This window comes from Camponotus vicinus, unplaced genomic scaffold (genome assembly GCF_025532165.1).
Source record: "Camponotus vicinus isolate PSW18456_S1 unplaced genomic scaffold, iyCamVici1.0 SCAF_11, whole genome shotgun sequence".
Classification (NCBI taxonomy): domain Eukaryota; kingdom Metazoa; phylum Arthropoda; class Insecta; order Hymenoptera; family Formicidae; genus Camponotus; species Camponotus vicinus.
The window spans coordinates 1,122,014-1,142,603 of record NW_028141947.1 but is presented as its reverse complement, the minus strand read 5'-3'; the positions used below and the strand labels follow the sequence as shown (position 1 = coordinate 1,142,603).

The window sequence follows — 20,590 nt, the reverse complement described above, 5'->3', positions numbered from 1 at the left end:
GGCTCGAAGCTTTGAACTCCCGCTTCGTATCGAGGCCACTGTTTTCTCCCGGTCCTCTATTCTGATCTCCGCTTCGTAATTCTGTGCTCTCCCGTTCATCTTCTTCGGGGATATACACAAGCTAGCGGCCGGGTTACGCGTCTCGGAGTCTTGTGGCCGAGCACGCATTTCCACGCGTTTGCTCATGTGTAGCAGGTACATAAATTTCGATTTTGCATAGTGATCTCTCTATTGCCGTCGCTGTTGAAATTTTAATGAACGCGAATCGTGCCATTCGAATGTATCTTGCCGTTGGCCACACATATGTGTAGATGTACACTACAAAAACGCGATTAATTCCGTTCTTTTAATGGCTCTTTGGCTCTTATTTTTATTTTGTACGATATATTAAATTATTCTTGTTCCCAAATAAAGTAGTAATATTATGTGTTATATTAGATAAGTTTCCTATTTATTATTTTATTTTATTTAAAATAATTATTTTATTCTTATTTATTATTTTATTTAATTTAAAATAATTATTTTATTCCTATTTATTATTTTATTTAATTTAATTTATTTAATTTAAAATAATTATTTTATTCCTATTTATTATTTTGTTTTATTTAAAATAAAATAATAAATAGGAATAAAATAAAATAATAAATAGGAATTTTAATTATAAAAATTGCAGTTTATGTTGAGTAATCATAATTCAAGTCATTTCTGATAATAACGAGATAACAACGAGATAATAAATTTTCAAATTATGTATTTTATTGCATATGTATTTATATTATTGCATATGTTGTGCATCTTTCCTCTTCTAACATCGAGCTTTCTAACATCGGTACAAGGCTGTGCTGTAATGGCACGCAAGCGAAACCCTTGTTCCACGAATGTTTTTGCTCGTAACACATATCGGAAGGCGAAAGAAGCCGTGCTAACAGAAGGATTCTGTTGGTTCAACAAAACCAACCGGCGTACCGCCTTCTACCTTCTGTCCAAGTGTAAAATCTTTTCTTGACTCCTTCGCGGTCGAGAAGAGCGACGATGGAGGGAAAAAAAAGATGGCGGAGAGCTCTCTGGAGCACCGATCGAAGTCCCTCGGGTAGTCTCCACTTTCAGTATTTACTATGTTCGAGGAAAAAGTGTTGGGCGCTTTCGAAAATCGTTTTCGTTCTGTCAGAAGCCGGACTTTCTTCATCTCTCTCCATGTATTACTTTGTTCTTACCCTTGTAAGGAGTCTTGAATCAAATATCACCACGTTTTATATATTTTTATACGTCAAATCAAAATTCATCACTTTCTTGAATTTTATTTTTATCATTATTTTATTAATTCATTGCATAATCAATTTATTATTTTATTTTATTTAAAATAATTATTTTATTCCTATTTATTATTTTATTTTTAATAAAATAATAAATAGGAATTTTAATTATAAAAATTGCAGTTTATGTTGAGTAATCATAATTCAAGTCATTTCTGATAATAACGAGATAATAACGAGATAATAAATTTTCAAATTATGTATTTCAAATCTTTCCTCCTTGCACCCTTATTACTAATTATTGTAGCAAAAAAGTAATTGCTGAAAATATCTGTATTAACTTAGTTTGTGACATTTGATTTTTGCTCGCTTTTCGAGGAATATTATTAAATCTCGATTATAACGATTTTTTTATCAAAGCCAAAGAGGAACACGTAATATTTGTAGATGCATACTTTTCTTTCGACACATCGCGAGAGAATGAGCACGTTTTTTTTTTCACGGGAAGTTACGTAAAATATTCAAAAATCGTGCGACGCTACAGCCGCAAAGTGCTCGTCCGCCGTGGCATTTCTTGAACGTCGTTAGGGGAGGCCCTTGAATGCCGACGGAGGGCACACGACAGACAAACGAGGGGGTCGAAAGAGCTTGCAAAATGCACGCGGCGCGGAATATACCGAACTATATCAAACAGTACGACGGTTAATATTGAATTGTGTCGGAGGGAACGAGCGCAAAGATCGAACGTGTTTCTCGTTAAGTGAAGCAATTACCCAGACCTATCTGTTACTTAGAACATCGTCAGCAGCCACCGCAGCCTTTTAGTTTTGAAGACTGCCTCAGCATTATGTCACAAACTGCAACGCAGGGCATTTTTTGACTCCTTTCTTTTTGTTTCGCGGTAACATCTATAGCTCTATCAATTTCACTTTCGCGCATAATTTATGCTAAAGAACGGAAGTTATTGATCTTTTTTATATTATTTTATATTACTGTATTTTATAAAAAATAATATAAAGGTCAATATTTTTGTACATCGTTTACTTAAATATTTATTGAAATATTAATGTCATAATTATGCAAAATTATGTAATTTATAAAAGTTAATAATTAAAGAATGAAATTGAAATGCGATTTTCATAAAGCGTATGATGAAAATTATTATTCGAACTCGGTCAGCTAGTCTTTAGAATTTGCTTTTTTTAGCGCATGCGGCTTTTTATGACATCCGCTTCCTGGATCGATAAAACATTGTTTCGTAACGAAGAAATTGGCCTGTGCTAGATATTTGCTAATTATATACCTGGTGCCGTGTCAATTTTACCTCACGCTGCACTGCACTCGATGCATCGGTAAACTTGTAAATAATTAACGAACGTTGCTTCTATACCGTCGTTAACATTCTAGCCTGTTATTGGCTCTCCCTATTAGGCGATATTGCTCACGATCATAGCGATGCGTAAAACTCGTTACGTTTTCGAACAGCATCGAAACACAGCTTTAGAGTTCTCTTAAACATTTTGTTCCGTCGATTTCTATCTCGCGTTTCTGATATTTTCCCAATTTCTTGTGACATTGTCTCTTTAATGCGTTTCAACTTTATGACACATGAATGGATCCCAAGATAACTTTCTAGCTACTGACTGCGCGAATTGAATCACACAATTTCGATAAATTTAGCACCGCCTCGAGTGTCGGCCAAATTCAAAATTAATTGGAATTTGCGGAAGTAAACATATGAAATATTTTTATGAATCTAATAATCTAATAAAAAATAATTTAAAAAATCATTAAAAGTGATATATAAATTTTTGTGAAAAAACAAAACTATCTTTCTTGTGCACACTCTATTTTTATTTTACGTATTTTCGATATTTTTTCTAGAATAATATACATATATTTTTATTATATGTATTTTCAGAGATATGCTATCGGTTTGTTTTTATAAAATTTGCTTTGTTTTTGTAAAATGACTGACAATCTCTGTCTTTTTGGATTTTCGCATTTATATGCAGCTTTGTGGGGAGCGTTCCTAATCCACGTTTCCGCGTTGTGGGACTTCTGAAATTTTAGATGACCACCATAGTAGCGAACAGACGCGCGGGTATAAGGTAAGGGGATCGTTTGAAATTAGCCACGGATTTTAGTAGGGGCGTCAGGTTTCAACGTGGTTGGGTGGCTCGTGTTAGAGTATATGATCGTGCTTCACTTCGGAGGCATGTACGTTGAATCTTAATTCGCGTTATTAGCTTAAACTGTCTATATCGGAATCACGACCGCTGCAATAGATCTGTCTTGTAAAGAAATTCTGCAGTTGTAAGAGACAAAAATTTCAGGTAGAAAATGAAAAATAAGTATTTCTTTTTTTTTTTTACGAAAAAAGTGTAAAATATTCAAAAATTATGCGACATTACAACCGCAATAAATATGTTTTAAATTTATTTTGTACAAACAGAAGGATATACAGTAAAAAATTGTGCGTTCATATATTTAAATTTTCTTGCGTCACCACGTTTTGATTAATAATTCAAAAATTAACATACAACCTATGTGTTATTATTTCTATAACGTTTTCATGTGTTACATTTGTGTCACCTTCATAACTTAACACTTTGTATATGTCTCTTAGAAATGAATATTATTTTGAGTATTTTTAACATAATTATTTTAAACAATCAACATGTCTCAAAGTCAGTTTAACATTCTAAGAAAAGTTTAAGTGAATCTTGAAATAATCTTGAACTTTGACATACAAAAATAATCAAATTTACTAAAATCAAATGTTTCTATTACAAATAGTTTAAGTTAAAATAATTACTATTATATGTTAATGTCTTCAACATTTCTTACGAGTTATTGCAACTATTTTTTCATGTAATTTTTAATTAATTTGTATGTTATTTTTATATTACACTTAAAGTCACGATAACAAAAATAAATGTAAAGTATTGTGTCAATTATTTAACATTTTTAGTTTGTCAATAAGTAACACGACGAATGAGTTATTTTAACTTAAAATTTAGAGGACTTTCTGGGACATGTGAAAAATGTTATAATTAACATTTTATTTTTTACTTTGTATATATAATTGAGAGAAATTATATAATATTATATATGCACGTATCTCGAGACCTGGACGATTCTTGATTTAACGTTGCTTGTATCTCCATCAAATTTCTTTAATATTTTTAATGTAAAACGCGCGTAAAACGTTTTAAACTTATACAGAACTATAAATGATAATTGATAGATAAGAAAGCGCCGAGCATAGGTATCACTTAATGTCCCCGGTCCGATCTTACCGCGTTCATCCACGGGACGGGATATGCTTCTTAAGAAATTTCTACGCTGAAGATACGATTTACGAGGTGATATAAAAAATAATGGTTTAAACAGAGGAGAGCCCGCGCGTAATGGAACGCTTAACATTCTTTTGTCTTGGCGGGACAGCCTATCTCTCCAGATCATATCAGCTAATTATTTCATCGGGGAATTATTGTCCAGTCGGATGTGGCTTAGGTCGGTCCATCGATGCCGCCTCGACGGTCCAAATATTCTCGACTCGCGTCTTCCGGTGGATGCAGCCTGCGAACAGGTTGCGAAATCGTTTCGCGCGGTTCTTTTTGCAGCAGCGCGTTATGCTTTATAGCCAAGTATTCATTTGCAACGTTACTGATTTTATATAATAATGTCGCGAGGGAGTCAAAGTGTTAATTGCTAGCGACGACGAGAATATAATACGCATAGATTGTTTTTGAACTCGCTTTACATGTTATGTAATTTGCATTTTAACGAATCCTGTCTTTGCTTTGTTTTTCTTTTACGCTCATTATTATTGTTGATTCAGCAATAATTATATTACTGCTCCTTTATCGATGCTGACGTTAAAGTAGTATTTTCACAGAATTTTTATTTCTTTACTCTTGTATGAAATAAAGATGTAATTAATAGCGTAAAAGCATCGTACATCGAATGGAAAATTGAAATGTTTTCTGCCTTTTTAACTTTCTCATCACACATGTTCCAATTTATCTGTTTATAATCATTGAAGGATAATACGCAAATGATGCAATTAACAAATTTCATAATTTCATATATGCATAAATCGAAATAAAAAATATATTGTATAAACTATTTAATTTTCTTGTAAATTATTAATAATATGAGTGGATTTTCTTTCTTCATATACATTTAACACACTGTTCTCAAAGTTAGAGAAGTCTTGTAGACTTGTGTGCAATAGAAAGGATAATGCTGTGCAATTATTATGCGCTTTTATCAATGCTGATGTACGCAAGCTACGCATTCAGCACTAGCACATCAATGGCTCTGCTTATGAAAGATGCATTGTAGAGGATAAGCTTCACGGGGAGAGTATGTAGCAGTTATACCGGGAAAGTGCAGGGAGGAAGTTTGAGATGAACTTCTGGCGAGGGGAGGGGATGAAGTCAAGACGAAAATCATAATTGTGCCCTGTGTTAACTCGACGTTAAAATGGTTCTCAATTATTAATGCCATCGTGAAATGGCGCTAATATTCCTTATAGGGCAGTCGCGAGTACATTCATGTAGACGACGTAAATACTTTCTTGGAATACATGGTAATCGCGACGATAGTTGTTAACATCCTTAGGTCTAATGGCGTACAACGCTTTTGAGAAAAATGTCGTTGCTGTCAAGTTTGAATTATTCAGGAACCTTTCAAGCAAAACGCACCTTCTGTTTATTAAAGTAGGAGTTTCCACGAGATAAAATTTATTACATTAATGATGTCGGATATCGATTATTTAAGTGCGAAGCTTTTAATATTCGCTCGGTAAGCAGTGCATTTATAAATTTTTCAAAGTTAATAATTATAATAGTTTGATTGAATTAAATTAATATTTGTCTACAATGTAATTTTCACTTTAAATATATATATGTTTATTTTATTAATTTTCTCGGTAGAAAGTTAAACGTTTCAAAAATTTATATTAAACCAGAAAGATTTAATGGCTTCCATATCTTGTAGCTATCTTATTTTGTAGATAAACATTTCAATTTTATATTTTAAGTAATAAATGAAATTATTTTTCTTAATAATTTGTCACAAATAATTTTACAAAAAAAACAATAATTTGCCATAATTTTGCAAGAAATTCTTACTGCAAAGAAAACAATTTTTTATTAATAAAATAATTTAATTTTAACTAGTATTTTGCTTCTTATGTTTCTTAAGGGGGGAAGACCCTCCAGACAACAGGTTTTTCAATAATTTTTTACAAAAAACTGAGAGTATTTATTACATTGAATGAAATTACATATTGACATTGATGTTCAAATGTATACACACAAATTTTTTTATAAGAAAAAAAAACAAAATGGCGGCGCTACAGCTGCTCAAACTTGGCTTCTTCAATTTGCGCTGTGGAATGCCCAGCCCCTTGTAGTCAACTGAAATCAACCAATCAAAAGTTTTTCATTAAAATAAGTTATTTCGCTTTGTATGTACCTATTTTTAACGAAAAAAAAAATGAAAATTTGAACACAAAAAGAAAAAAATTACACTTTTTTTTTATAAACAAATTGTTAAAAACAATATTTTTAGTAATAATTATTACTAAAAATATTGTTTTTAACAATTTAATTTTTTTCTTTTTGTGTTCAAATTTTCATTTTTTTTTTTTGTTAAAAATAGGTACATACAAAGCGAAATAACTTATTTTAATGAAAAACTTTTGATTGGTTGATTTCAGTTGACTACAAGGGGCTGGGCATTCCACAGCGCAAATTGAAGGAGCCAAGTTTGAGCAGCTGTAGCGCCGCCATTTTGTTTTTTTTTCTTATAAAAAAATTTGTGTGTATACATTTGAACATCAATGTCAATATGTAATTTCATTCAATGTAATAAATACTCTCAGTTTTTTGTAAAAAATTATTGAAAAACCTGTTGTCTGGAGGGTCTTCCCCCCTTAATTAATTTACATTAATAGCTGAATTAATAATAAAATAATTTTATACGTGTAAAGATAAAAAAACCATAAAAAATCATAAAAAACCATAAAAAACCATAAAAAATCATATGATATATAAAATATATATCATTTCAAACAACTAAAACTAACATTCTTATCAATTCTGGTACCCTTTAAATTCTCATAAGTATTTAAATATGCTACTCGACAGATAGTCTTCCTAAAATCCCATCATGATTGGATGAATGCAGAAGTACGTGTAAATGTGATGAGGAATAGAGAATTGAATATGCGCCTGCGGAGCAAAGAAAATGGAAGCCTATAACCGGAGAAAATGGATCTCTGGGTAATGATAATTCATTTTATGAAGAGATTTTATAACCACGGTGAATGTGGGTATCGAGTATTAGCGAAAAACGAGTCATAATATACGATTCATGTTCATTAAAAGTGTTAAATTTCGAATTAAATTTACGTTTACCGACATCAGAAAGGAAAGATCATATATTTGCGTATGCGATTGCGCATAAAATAACGGAATACGCTGCATTTGTGGTTTGTTCCTAAATCAAAATGATAAACAGATAGATTTATCTCACGAAGAGGCGGAAGAAAGAGAGAGAGAAAGGTCATACATGTAGAATAAATTTTTATAAAATAAACTCGATTTAATTTGTAGAATTAAAAGCTTGAAAAAATTTATATCAAACCTGACTGTTAATTTTAATTTTGCACAATTAATATTTCGACGATAATTGAAGCTATTTGTCTGAATCATTTATCACACCGTGAAAATTATTCGTGTTTTTTTAAGAGATTCTCACCGCAAAGAAAACAACCTTCTTGTTGATTTTTTAAAGTTATATTTGCATAATAATTTAAAATCGATAATTTAAAATCGCTTAATCCTCGGTTGAAAGTTTCAAGTAACAGAAACTTGACAATTTGTTTAGGAAAGAATCGAGTCGCTGCTTTCGCAGTTTTCGCGTATGCATATTCGTTTCTTGCCATCTTATCTGCAATTGTCCTCGGTTCGCATACGCGTACGTGCATTCTAGGGATAGAGCGTACTTTCGGGATTTAATTGCGACCCGTGACGAAGTCTCGTCTCGTGTTCGTTACGAGGGTCTGTGTGCTTTGCCGGCTCAAATTGAAAGCTTCGTTTCACACATGAACGTGCACAGTCGTCCACGTAACATATCTACACAAAGGCACGCTTTCCGCTTTTCTATCTTCCGTCCGCGTGCATGTGTGCGTGTTTACACAAGTGTTTATGCCTGTACGCGTGTATATATGCAGGCGATACGCACAGCAGCCAAGGATTACGTGTCACAAATTGGTATTACCTAGCATTGCGAGCATAGACAGAGAGACAGGTGTGCACGTGGCATTTCGAGAGAGGCGTCTCGAAGTGTTCCCAGCATACCTGATGCGATTCAACGTAGTAAGTTCCACTAACACAATTTCGTGACAGGCAATTTGCTTTGTAAGGAAATAATTGCAATCAGTTAGGCCAGCAACCGAATTCACCACCGTTTTAAGGTCTTGCGAGAGAGCGAGCCGCTGCAAAGGGCAGAAATTCATTTGTCATTTCGGTCGTCGTCTCTAAATACAATCCCTTCGCACTTGGAGTCTTAGGGATCGCGCTTTTTCTCCGCCTGAGGGAAGCGAAGTTCGCGTTAGCTTCTCCTTAAGCGAAGTTATCGTATTATTCCGGATGAATAGTTAACTCCTTTTAAAGAGTTGAAACGCAGTTTGGAAAAAAGAAGCCCTCGCGTTTTCCTTTTCGCGCATCCACCGGGGCGCGAGTAGAACCCCCATCTTTCAATTAAAGTTGCGAATTTTCTCGCGAATATTCTCAACGCTCGGAACTTTCGTCGCTGGAATATATCGGGCTAAGTGCGACTACACTTTCAATTTGTCACGCGGTATCTGTATACAAAGGCATCGTCGCTCGAAGGTCTCGCGGGAACCGTTTTGACGCGAGATAGATACATTATCGAGAGTCCGTGGGAGCGAGCGAGCCGACTCGATCGCCGGGGTGTCGATCCTCGGAAAATTCAACTTTACGTGACGGGGTGTCCTGGAGGCGCTTGAGAGGCGGCATTATGCGCGCTCCGACGATATTGAAAATATTTTAAGAAATCCGTCACGCTGGGGAATTTACCGCCCGATAAAGTCGAGCAGATTTAACAACATCGGACGGTATTATTTGACGAGATAGAATCCGTTTCGCTCGCGAAACCGTCGATCAAAGGGAGATCGTCACTTCTTCGTAATTCGCTCCGATGTCCAAATATTTTTACAATTAGACGCGTACCTTCTCTGTTCCAACTTCTTATTTCGGTCGAATAAGAGGTATAAAAATAGTATTTAAAATTCTACGCGACACTATCCGTCAAAAGAATGATGTTACGCGATATTCACACTTGAACAAATATAATTAATTAAAAATAACGAAAATAAAAATAAAAATAACAAAATAATATACAAAATAATTAATTAAACATATAATTAATTAAAACAAATTAAATAATAATAATAAGATATAATTAATTAGAACAAATATAATTAATTAACAATAACGAAAATAAAAATAAAAATAACAAAATAATATACAAAATAATTAATTAAAAATATAATTAATTAAAACAAGTTAAATAATAATAATAATAAAATATAATTAATTAGAACAAATATAATTAATTAAAAATAACAAAAATAAAAATAACAAAATAAAAATACAAAATAAAATACAATAAATGACATAAAAAAATTAAAAATGAGCGGGGACCAAAAATAAATTTTACAAATGTGAAAAAACAAAACATCTATAAACTTAAATTCTTATATTCATAACCGTGAGAGAGAGAAGGAGGGGAAAGAAACATTTTGCCGAATTTAGGTTCAATTTGTGGGTAGATCCGCTTTATTGCGTGCGTTCACCTAAACTTTTCGCGCGAAGAAGAAGATCCCTTGTGTGCGGCGAATAAATCCACCATCGTATACGGAACGGTCGCTACGTGTCGAGTCATTCTGCGGGTACGACACAAATTCCTTTTCCCTAGGATAGCGCCGTTGAGGGGAATCCCGAGTAAATAGAGTGCCACTGACCGTCGTGAAAGACCCGCACATTTCGTATACGAGAAGTCAGAGCTGCCGGCGACAATCGTCTTCGATCGCGACTCGCTTTCAACCCTGGACGATAATCGTTGCTCCTTGGAATTTACACGTAATTCCGTTCCTTCTTACGTACAATATATCTCTTCCGACCGGAATTGCGCATTCAGGAAACGTTTCGAGCTAATCTACGCGTTCAACATGTTGCCAGACGATTGAAAACATAATAATTATTGAAAACATAATTAATATTCATACGAGTTTGCAAATAAAAATTTATCATCATTCAATTTTTATTATTTGACTCGACTTTTAGGGAGATAAATAATCTCGAATTTTTTTATTAATTTGGTTTCTTGTAAATATCGAGTCTCATTTTATGGTTTCATGGCGATAAAATTGCTCCGATTGAGAAGTAATACAAGTAATTATTTATGTTACTTTACTTTTCTTTCATTTCACAAATAACAGTAATTCCAGTCCCATTGTTATAGTCGGATTGTGATAAATACGTGTGTTTATCATGGATCTACTTACCGAGGGTAAAGACCCTCGGATGCGATGAACGCACGTTTTAGCGCGCTAGTTATACCTAGTATAACACACACATATAAAGTCCCGGAGGTAGGTAACTCGAGGAATCTCGCGAACGATGGCTGGTGAAATGTTTCCCCGGGAGGTAGGTAGGTAGGTAAGTATCAAAGAATTCCTCACGACTGACTAACGCTCGATCCGGGATGGGGGAGGATGGGTATCGACATGGATGCGCGTAAACTGAGCGTGCGTTCAACAATGTTACACAGCCTCCGTTATCCCGTATGTTCGGTTACGTGCTCGGGAAAGATATTGCAGCAACCCGGCATCGAACCGAGGGGACGTCAAGACGCGGATTCCGCGGCAGCCACCCCCGTTTTCCAGACGGTGGACGTCAAACGAATCCGGGCTGCGTGAATGCGTTTGATCTCGTTGGTTTTCAACGCGGCGAACAACTTGCCGTTACTAGCTCTCTCTCTCTCTCTCGTCTCAGATGTTTCCGTTTCTCGAAATTCTTCCCCGCTGTTCTTTGCCGATACTCATCGTCATGGTGCTTTTGCCTTGAGCGGCTTCACCTTCGCTTTTCGTATCCTCATTTATTTAACGCCCACGGGAAAATGATGAGTTACTAGGGGATGATAAGTTTTCTGAAGTCGGAGGATGATATTTTTGGAGTCTGACAGCAGGAACATATGTGTCCTTTTTAATTTATACGAATAATGTGTTTGATAACACAGATATTTTTATACAATTCTGTTTTCACTTTTGATAGAATTTTGAAATGAAAGGTTTCATTATCTTTTTATTAGATAAATTTATCGCATTTATCTCACAACTGTGATAATAATCAACGACTTGACTGATTATTCACTGATATGTACATATATGAGATAAAATAAGAATTTTTGAATTAAGATTAATATTCTGAAGGACTTATTCTTGTCACATTCTTCATCGAATCTTTTTCGTAACCGAGATTAAAAAGGTTGCCACTGTTAAAAAAGTAGACACGTAAGAAATTAATAACGTATATGATTGTGAAATCTTCGCTTTTTAAATGATCATTAAATCATTTAATTAACCATGAAATATTTTTACCTCTCTCTCTCTCTCCTTCATGCATAATTTAAAATTAAAATGTTTAATGAAAGATTGATTTTTTATTTCTCTTTTGCGTATGCATGTTATTAAATATCGTTGAGAATTTTTTGATATATTATATGTAGCAGAAATTCGAGACATTTAGTTAGAGATCATTGATTTTTTATTAAAACTCTAATTGACTATAATATATATCGACATAATACGATTATATCGATAACTAAACTATTTGTTTTTCACTGAATTTCTATTAATCGTCAATTTTTGCTTGATTTCTCTTTGGTTTTGCAAAAATAATTTTGTATTATAGTACAAGTGATGTATTAAAACAATTTTAATATTTAAGAAAATAATCATAAAACGCATTCTTTATCGCTTAGATATTCAAGATTTGAGAGATTTATATTTTCCTTTTTTTAGCTATCAATTGATTATGATTATGTTATTTTATTTATATTTTTCACATTGATTTTCAATTGTTACTTGACAAATTTCCTGTTTGGAACACTTATATTATATTACTTAGGATATACAAATAGATATATGTATAGGAGATTAATAATGGTGGACAAATGATTATAAAATTCTTGCTTTTTTTAAATATTAAAGCTAACAAAGGAATCTTGTGAGCTCGCAAATTCTGATGTTGATAAAACTTTTTACACATGTAGGGGGAGGGTAAATGAATGAATTTAGACATTTTCAGTTGCTGCCCAAAAGCGATTTTAAAGAACAAAAGTATCCCTCATATGTAGTGATTTTTTGTTTTTCTCGATATCTCGAAAATTATTTAAGATATCGAAAAATGTTTTATACAAAAATTTCATGGTTAAAACAATCAAAAATAATTTTTGAAAAAATTTGTGAAAAAAATTATTTGTCCAAAATTTTATTAATATGGTTAAATAGAAATCATGAAACTTTGGTATAAAACATTTTTCGATATTTCAAATTTTTTGAGATATATCGATATTTCAAATTTTTGAAATCTGTCGATATTTCAAACTTCAATTTTTTGAAATATATCGAGAGATGGTTTCATTTCTTAAAATCGTTTTTGGACAACAACTGAAAATTTCTAAATTCACCTATAAATCTCCAAATTTATTCTTTCTACATATGTGTAAAATTTTATTAAAATCAGAATTTCCGGACTCGCGAGGTTCCCTTGTAAGTTACTTAATTAACTATGACATATTTTTCCTTCTTTTCTTCTATCTTCTTTAGAATACTTAGGACTACTATTGTTTAGGAGATACAAATAAATAAATAAAATAAAAGACATTTTAAGCGTAATAATATAATTTCTAAATATTGCAATTTTATCAAGCTGCGATTTTTTTCGAATATAATATCCCCAGTGTATTCTTTATAGTCAAATATAAATATAAATATATACAAATCTCTCTCTCTCTCTCTCTCTCTCTCTCTCTCTCTGTCTCTCTGTCTCTTTCTTTGGCACAATTGCATCAAGTCTGACAACGGTTACAAGATAAGCCGGCAGCAATTGTCACGCGCCTTGGCGCGCATAGACGAGACGTCGAGTCACCGGTAAAAGTATCTTCCGAAGGAGGCAGGCATCAAACAACCCCCTACTGCCGGAATCGTCGGCGGCATTGCGCTCGCGCAGGGGTCGAGCGCGCGTGTCCGTGTTCATCGTGCAGTATATACGCGGTGCCGAGCAGTAGCACCGGCACCACCAGCCAGCACCATCAGCCAGCATTCAGCAGCGACGTGGTCGAAGGGGCTTTCGGGATGCCGTCGTGCTAAAGTCCGGTGTGTCGCGGCTGTGTCGTGTCGGGGGTTGGTCCACGTTGTCCTTGGACGCGTCCTTTGTACCGACCAAACCGCCAAGCGAACTCGGCTCGGCGAACTTTCGGCAGTCGAGTGGGTGCATCGAGATCAAGTTCTGTTCCTCGTATCCACATAGTTTCGCAGGTGCGCGGTTTTCGATTTCCCTCGCGCGAGATCGAGGAGGATCCGACACAAAGGGCTTCCATCCAAGTTCGCGCGTGATCGCTCGGGACAAGTTGCACGGAAACCGAGTTTTTCTTTCGCTTCTTGTTCTCCGATCGTCGTCGTCTCGAGAGAAGTTCGGTTCACTGATCCGGGTACGTTCTCGTGTTACGCGCCTATGGGCGCTATGTACGAGCAAGATTGGAGGACTTTGAAGCCCTGACGAAGGGGTTGACGGGTCACGTGATTCCCAAGTTTTCCCCACAGATGTTCGACGCTATGGATTTATATATCCTTGATCGTCGCGTTTGCGATTCACGACATGCTAATGTCATATTAGTGATATTGTAGCTACTATTCTCTGCTGCTATTGAGATTTTTCGTGTTGTTGTTCTTTTGCGATGATTGATATTTATCCGGAAAATTGCATGTTTGTTAATCTTTTCCAATGTTTTTTCATGCACGAAGCAGCAGGAAAATTGAACCGTTTGTTTTGAAAATAACATAAGTCTGTTATTTGAAGAATTTAATATACTTGTTATACAATACGCGTTATTAAAATCTATCATCTGTCAAATGAGTTTATCTAACGATACGATGTTGTTACGTGAATATATTTTTAAAAAATAATACTTATATTCTAGAGGAAAAATAAAAAACAATCTTTGTTTCTACTTGAATAATTTCCAGATTTATATTTTCAAAATAATCTATTCAATCTCTGGTAATTTCAACGATTAATGAACGATTTCAACAATTCGATAAACGTTTGATTCGGTCGATTTCACGATCGTTTGATTTTTTTATGCAAGATGGAAAAATGACAGACAAATTTTAAGCTGTTGTGTTTTCGCGATAACAAGGCTCTATAAAAACGCGTAATTTTTCTGAGAAATACGCCTTCTCTCTTTCGCAATTGATTAACGTCTCGACATCGTTCGGCTCGAGCATGAATTCGTACGAAATCTCTGTCTGATGGCGTGCATATCGTTCGATAGATTTATGACGTACATTGACGATCGTTTGCTCGGCGACCGCCTGTCCCGGAAATATAATATTTCCGAATCGATCGTACATCGTCGATCAGAAGCCGCGAATAATCGTATTGTCAGCGACGTATACCGTACGCACGATTACGCCGATAAATCTTTGATATAAAGAGTAGAAATCGCGATATCTTCTACTTACCTGGAGAAAATTTTAATATTTTCTACGATGGAAATATTCAAAAAATATGAAGTATGCTAGACAATTTTTTTTCATAAGAGTGATCAAATTATTTTTCGTAAGAGTGATGTATCAAAATTTTAAAATGATTGCAGACAGAGCTCCATCATATGCCGCGCGAATTTTTTCATGATGTATTTCCGATTAGATTAAAAGCACCTGATTTAATATCCTTTCCTTTTCTCTCGAGAACAACTTGACTTACAAATAGAAGAGAATTTAATCCTTGTTCGTCTATTTATAAGTCAGATCTGACGGGAGAGATTTGAGGAAATGTAAATTTTAAAAACCGCTTTTAAATTCTCTTAAAAAATGCAAGTACAGATCTCTCGGATGAAGTGAATGAACGTGTATTAAGCCGTTTTCATCGAGTATCTACAAAAAAAAAAAAAAAATACGCGGTCAATGCAATTGGTGCTAATAACTCATTCTGTCCGAAAAACCCGTCGTCAAGTATAATTGAAAAATACCAGAGGGCAAAATAAACGCACGAGTGCTTCAGCGGCAATCCATTCCGACACGGTGGAAACAACGGTGATTTTCTGCGCGATTTTGTAATTCGACGACCGAGGACCGTCGCGAAAGTGCAGTGAGACAAATGTTTCATGGACATCCGGACGCATCGCGCTGGTAGCACCGTCGACTCATCGATAGTTGCGGCTCGGTCGGAGGTGGTGCGAAGATCATCGACGATATGTCCCGGGAAATCCACGGACTCTCGTGAAAAAGTACGTATTATCTCTCGTTCGTGGGGGTTGTGCGGGGGTGTATAACGTATCTCGGCGATTCGGAGCCGCGACCGGGAAAAGAGTTATAGACCAATCCGATCGTGTAATTCGAAAGTGCCTATTTATTAAATCTAGCCGAGCGTTATGGCACATTATTGTCGTTGCTTGAATTCCGTTCCACTCGCTCGATTATTACCTTCCGGTTTTGTTTATCGCTGACATTTGCGTGTTTGGTTTAGAAATGTCACGTATAAATAATGCACGATATTTTTACTCTCGCCTCGATAATATATTAATAAAATTTATATGTACCTGTTATATATTTGTAGTATAATTTATTATACATTTATAGTGCTATTTATGTATTTACTAAGTTTTATTATTTATTTAGAAAATTATTATTATGATTTCATTACAAAATACATCGTTTCTATGAGATATTATTAGAAACAGATTATATCGAGGCTCGAATATTGAAATCAAATATATCGATTCCGACAGATTTTCGTCCAACATCCTTCAGCTTTGTGAATGTTTACCTATCATTGCCAATCTTTTCACTCCATTTTTTGTTTTTCTCTTTTCCTCTTGATAGTTCTCTAATTCCTCGTCGATGACTTCAAACGATTCCCCCGAGTATACTTAAGTCGAAGAGCTCTTACAGTTACAAAGATATATGTATTGTCGATCGAATAATATATTCATATATTTCTTTCGTTTTATAAAAAAATGCGTATTCTTTATTGCTCGCATCGGGGACCGTGTAAATGATGCGCATATTTTGTAGCAGAGATTGATCGTAAGCATAAGGGAAGACCGTTCCAAAATAAATACACACTTTTTTTAGTTTTTTATCAGAGTACGCTTGTTATCATAATTTTTACCGTGCATAAATGATATTTACACATTTCCTCGCTGTACGGACAAATAATCGCAAGCCGAAGAAATGTTGCTCCAACATAAGCGCGCGCTGTCATTGATACGTACACAGTAAAAAATAAAATGTTAATTATAACATTTTTCACATGTCCCAGAAAGTCCTCTAAATTTTAAATTAAAACAACTCATTCGTCGTACGTTACTTATTGACAAACTAAAAATGTTAAATAATTGACACAATACTTTATATTTATTTTTGTTATCGTGATTTTAAGTGTAATGTAAAAGTAACATACAAATTAATTAAAAATTACATGAAAAAATAGTTGCAATAACTCGTAAGAAATGTTGAGGACATTAACATATAATTGTAATTATTTCAACTTAAATTATTTGTAATAGAAACATTTGATTTTAGTAAATTTGATTATTTTTGTATGTCAAAGTTCAAGATTATTTCAAGATTCACTTAAACTTTTCTTAGAATGTTAAACTAACTTTGAGACATGTTGATTGTTTAAAATGATTATGTTAAAAATACTCAAAATAATATTCCATTTCTAAGAGACATATACAAAGTGTCAAGTTATAAAGTTGACATAAATGTAACACATGAAAACATTATAAAAATAATAACATATAGGTTGTATGTTAATTTTACATTAAAGTACTAATCAAAACGTGGTAACGCAAGAAAATTTTAACATATGGACGCACAATTTTTTACTGTGTATCGTCGCAGTTTCGCGTTCTTCGACCTTGAAATTGTCACGAATAATGCAGTGCTATTCATCTGACTTGTATAAAAAACGCACCTGCGATCGTCGAGTTTTTGTAATCTCAAGATTCTGTTTGTCGCGGTGGTACACAAACCCCGTTAGCAATCGCAACTTTCCTCGTTAAGAAATGCTGATCTGAATGAGCTCATTCTTACGGTCGTTCGCTGTGTACCGAAGAAACTCCCGCAAAAGAATTTCATCTTCTTCTTTAATTTTTTTCACCTCCCCCCTGCTTTTCTTATCGTTTTTCTGCCTTTCTCGCCCTCGCCGTCTTAACGCGGTCTGTTGCCGCCGCTCGACGCCGGTAGTTAAAAACTTTTAATAATAGATAAATGAGCTGAGAGCTGCGATTGTCCCCGCGAACATTGTTCGAGGCAGGACTGAGTTACCAATCATTTTTGTAGGAAAGTAGAGAAGAAGATGTTAGATACAATCCCGCGGTGAAGCCAGATGTTTCTTAATGGAAATTAACAATGTTGCATCCCGATAAATGTAACATTGTGTAAATAAAGACTTGCGCTTACAAAGACTTACGTTTATAAAAAGAAATTGTAAATAAATGATTTAAAAAAAATCTTTTTAATTGTGATATCTCTCTCTCTCTCATCTCTCTTATCTTCTGATTTTTTAATCTTAAATATTGATAATAACCAACAATAAACTCTTTTAAAGAAAAATATAAAAATGATAAAATAACACAGAAAATAATCTTAATCTTAAATGTATTTTTTTCACGCGACATAATGATAATTATGCGTGGTTACACGCGTTAGAGCGTGATTTGAATCGCATGTCAGCCATTATCCGCGACATGAAACACGTCCAGTTGCTTTTCAACCCGTTCACTTCTGGAATGTAATTACGCAGTATTTTGTCGCATTTTGCGCGATATGTTTGCGATTTATTTTGAAATTTTCTACGAGGGAGACTGCGGAATGGAATCGTAGCGAGATATTAATATCAAGGACAAACGCAATTATATATTTTCTGCCTGTAACGGAGAATTTAATTATTATAATAAATTATATCAGTGACACACTTCTTCAGGCTTTTCTGGATGCATCAATATTCGATACCGTTAAAATTCGAGCTACTATAATTAATTCTAAATTCCTCGGCAAGAGCTTATGACGTATAACGTCGAGTTTTATGCCCGATACTGTATATACCTTATAGGGTCTGTCAAGCTCTAAGAAAATTTAATTAATATTTCAATGTACCGTTTTAAATATACTCGCGTAAAAATGTTTAATGTAAGTAAAATAAATAAAATCTTATTTTATTAAATATTTTTAATTTTAAATTGAGAAAAGAAATATGTGTATAGATCACTATAGATTGTATTCTTTTAGAAATAATGGCTTTATGTGACAAATTAATGCGACATATTTTAATTCAAAATTGTTCTTATCAAAATTGTGCAAAATTTTATTTATCGATTGATATTATCTACCACATCTCATATATTATATCATACTTAAATCGTGCGAAAATAACGAAATTTATCGTATGAGTGATGGCATTTTTCTAACTTTATTTGAGGGTTTATTTTCTGCAACAGCGTTTATTGCTGGCCGGTCCTCGACAAACGTTCATCGTACGACCAGACTTTTCTCACCTCGCAAACTTTCAATCGATTCGATACCGCACTCTTTATTTGTTATTGGGTAAACAAAAATATCGATGATACAATATGGACGTATAAGAGTTTTGACAGCTTTTTGTTTGTCTGAAAAATCACCGGAAACCAAACTTTATCGAGTAATAATTATTTATCTATCTATATATAGGATAAATTTATATTCTGGGACGAATTTAGAATCGATTCTACTTAATATAAATTGACAACTGGACACAATCTTTTTCTAAAACATTAACGTTTGGTAATTGTTAGATAACGTACAATTCTAATGTTTAAAAGACTTGAAAATGATGTTGAAAATTTCTAATGAGTTGGAAAAGTGTACATCATCTTTCTGTATTTATAAGAAAAGCTGTTATTTTATTATTAGGACAAAATAGCAAATTAAAGTTTGATATCCCGTCCATTTTGTTTTTCTTGGATTACGTCGTTGTCGCTAATCGCCAAGTGGACAAAAAAGACGCTTGGGTAGACGAGTATGGATCAAGTTGGACATTGGCTATCGTATAGCAAGAAGTCGTTGTAACGTTTTTTTTTGCCCCAGCTGTTTTTCTCACCCGTGCTTTTATGACGGCGGATAATAAAAGTAATGCCCGTCGTAAAGAAAATAAAGATGTTCTGTATTGAACGTTGCGGGTTCACTACGACCGGAGCTGTTTCTCCACTTATGACGACAATTGTGTCGATATTTTCGGCAGCTTTTACGTTTACTGTGTGTGATATATGTTCGTTAGGTTATTAATCTTTAACCATGTTAAAGTGTTAAAGGCCTAATATTCGCGTCGAGAAAGGTAAAGAAATTGTAATAAAATATTCTGATTTTTTATATTTGACATTTTTCTTATTATATAAATTTTACAAAAATATATCTTTTATATAATATGTTATTACAATTTATTTTTGATTTGTGTGTGTATTTTCTTTATCGTGTGTTTACAGTATAAATGTATAGCTCCAGAGTATGATTTATGATACCATCGGATGCTCGTTGTTATTATTATTAACGGTATTACTCGTATATATTATAATCGAAACTTAATTACTTCAATTAAAAGTTATTTATGTGAATATCATTAGCATATAGCACCTCGATTTTACTTTCAATTAATTGTATCAATGTATGTTTTCGAGAAAATTAGTTTAAAAAAATCGATATAATATTTTAATATTAAATATTAAATCAATGTTCAAAAATATAAATAAACAAATATCAACAATTTTCTAATTATCTCAATTATAATAATTTGTATTTATATAAGATTAGTTTGAACGAAATTTTTAAATTTTTTGGATAGAATATTTTTACATCGCAAGAGGATGATTATAAAGATTTGGTAAAATTTTGATTTAATTATTTTATTGGATTGGATTCAAAATTAAATATTTTAGAAACATTTTTTCATTATTTTAATAATTGT

At 33.6% G+C, this 20,590-nt stretch overlaps 1 protein-coding gene and 1 long non-coding RNA gene across 5 annotated transcripts in view; one reads left to right on the top strand and one right to left on the bottom strand.

Annotated features, from left to right (window-relative positions):
* Positions 1 to 20,590, bottom strand: part of LOC145961204 (uncharacterized) — a 58,946-nt gene that overhangs the window by 12,141 nt on the left and 26,215 nt on the right. The window lies entirely within an intron of this gene.
* The window catches only part of LOC145961201 (lachesin), a 235,105-nt gene continuing 228,178 nt past the window's right edge, over positions 13,664 to 20,590 (top strand). For 3 of the 4 annotated variants that reach the window (XM_083081170.1, XM_083081169.1, XM_083081167.1), the window contains exons 1-2: positions 13,664 to 14,072; positions 15,469 to 15,872. The gene's annotated coding sequence lies outside the window, so the exon portion shown is untranslated. Of the gene's footprint in view, positions 14,073 to 15,239; positions 15,873 to 20,590 lie in introns of all 4 variants that reach the window. The other variant, XM_083081168.1, reaches the window with a different exon arrangement.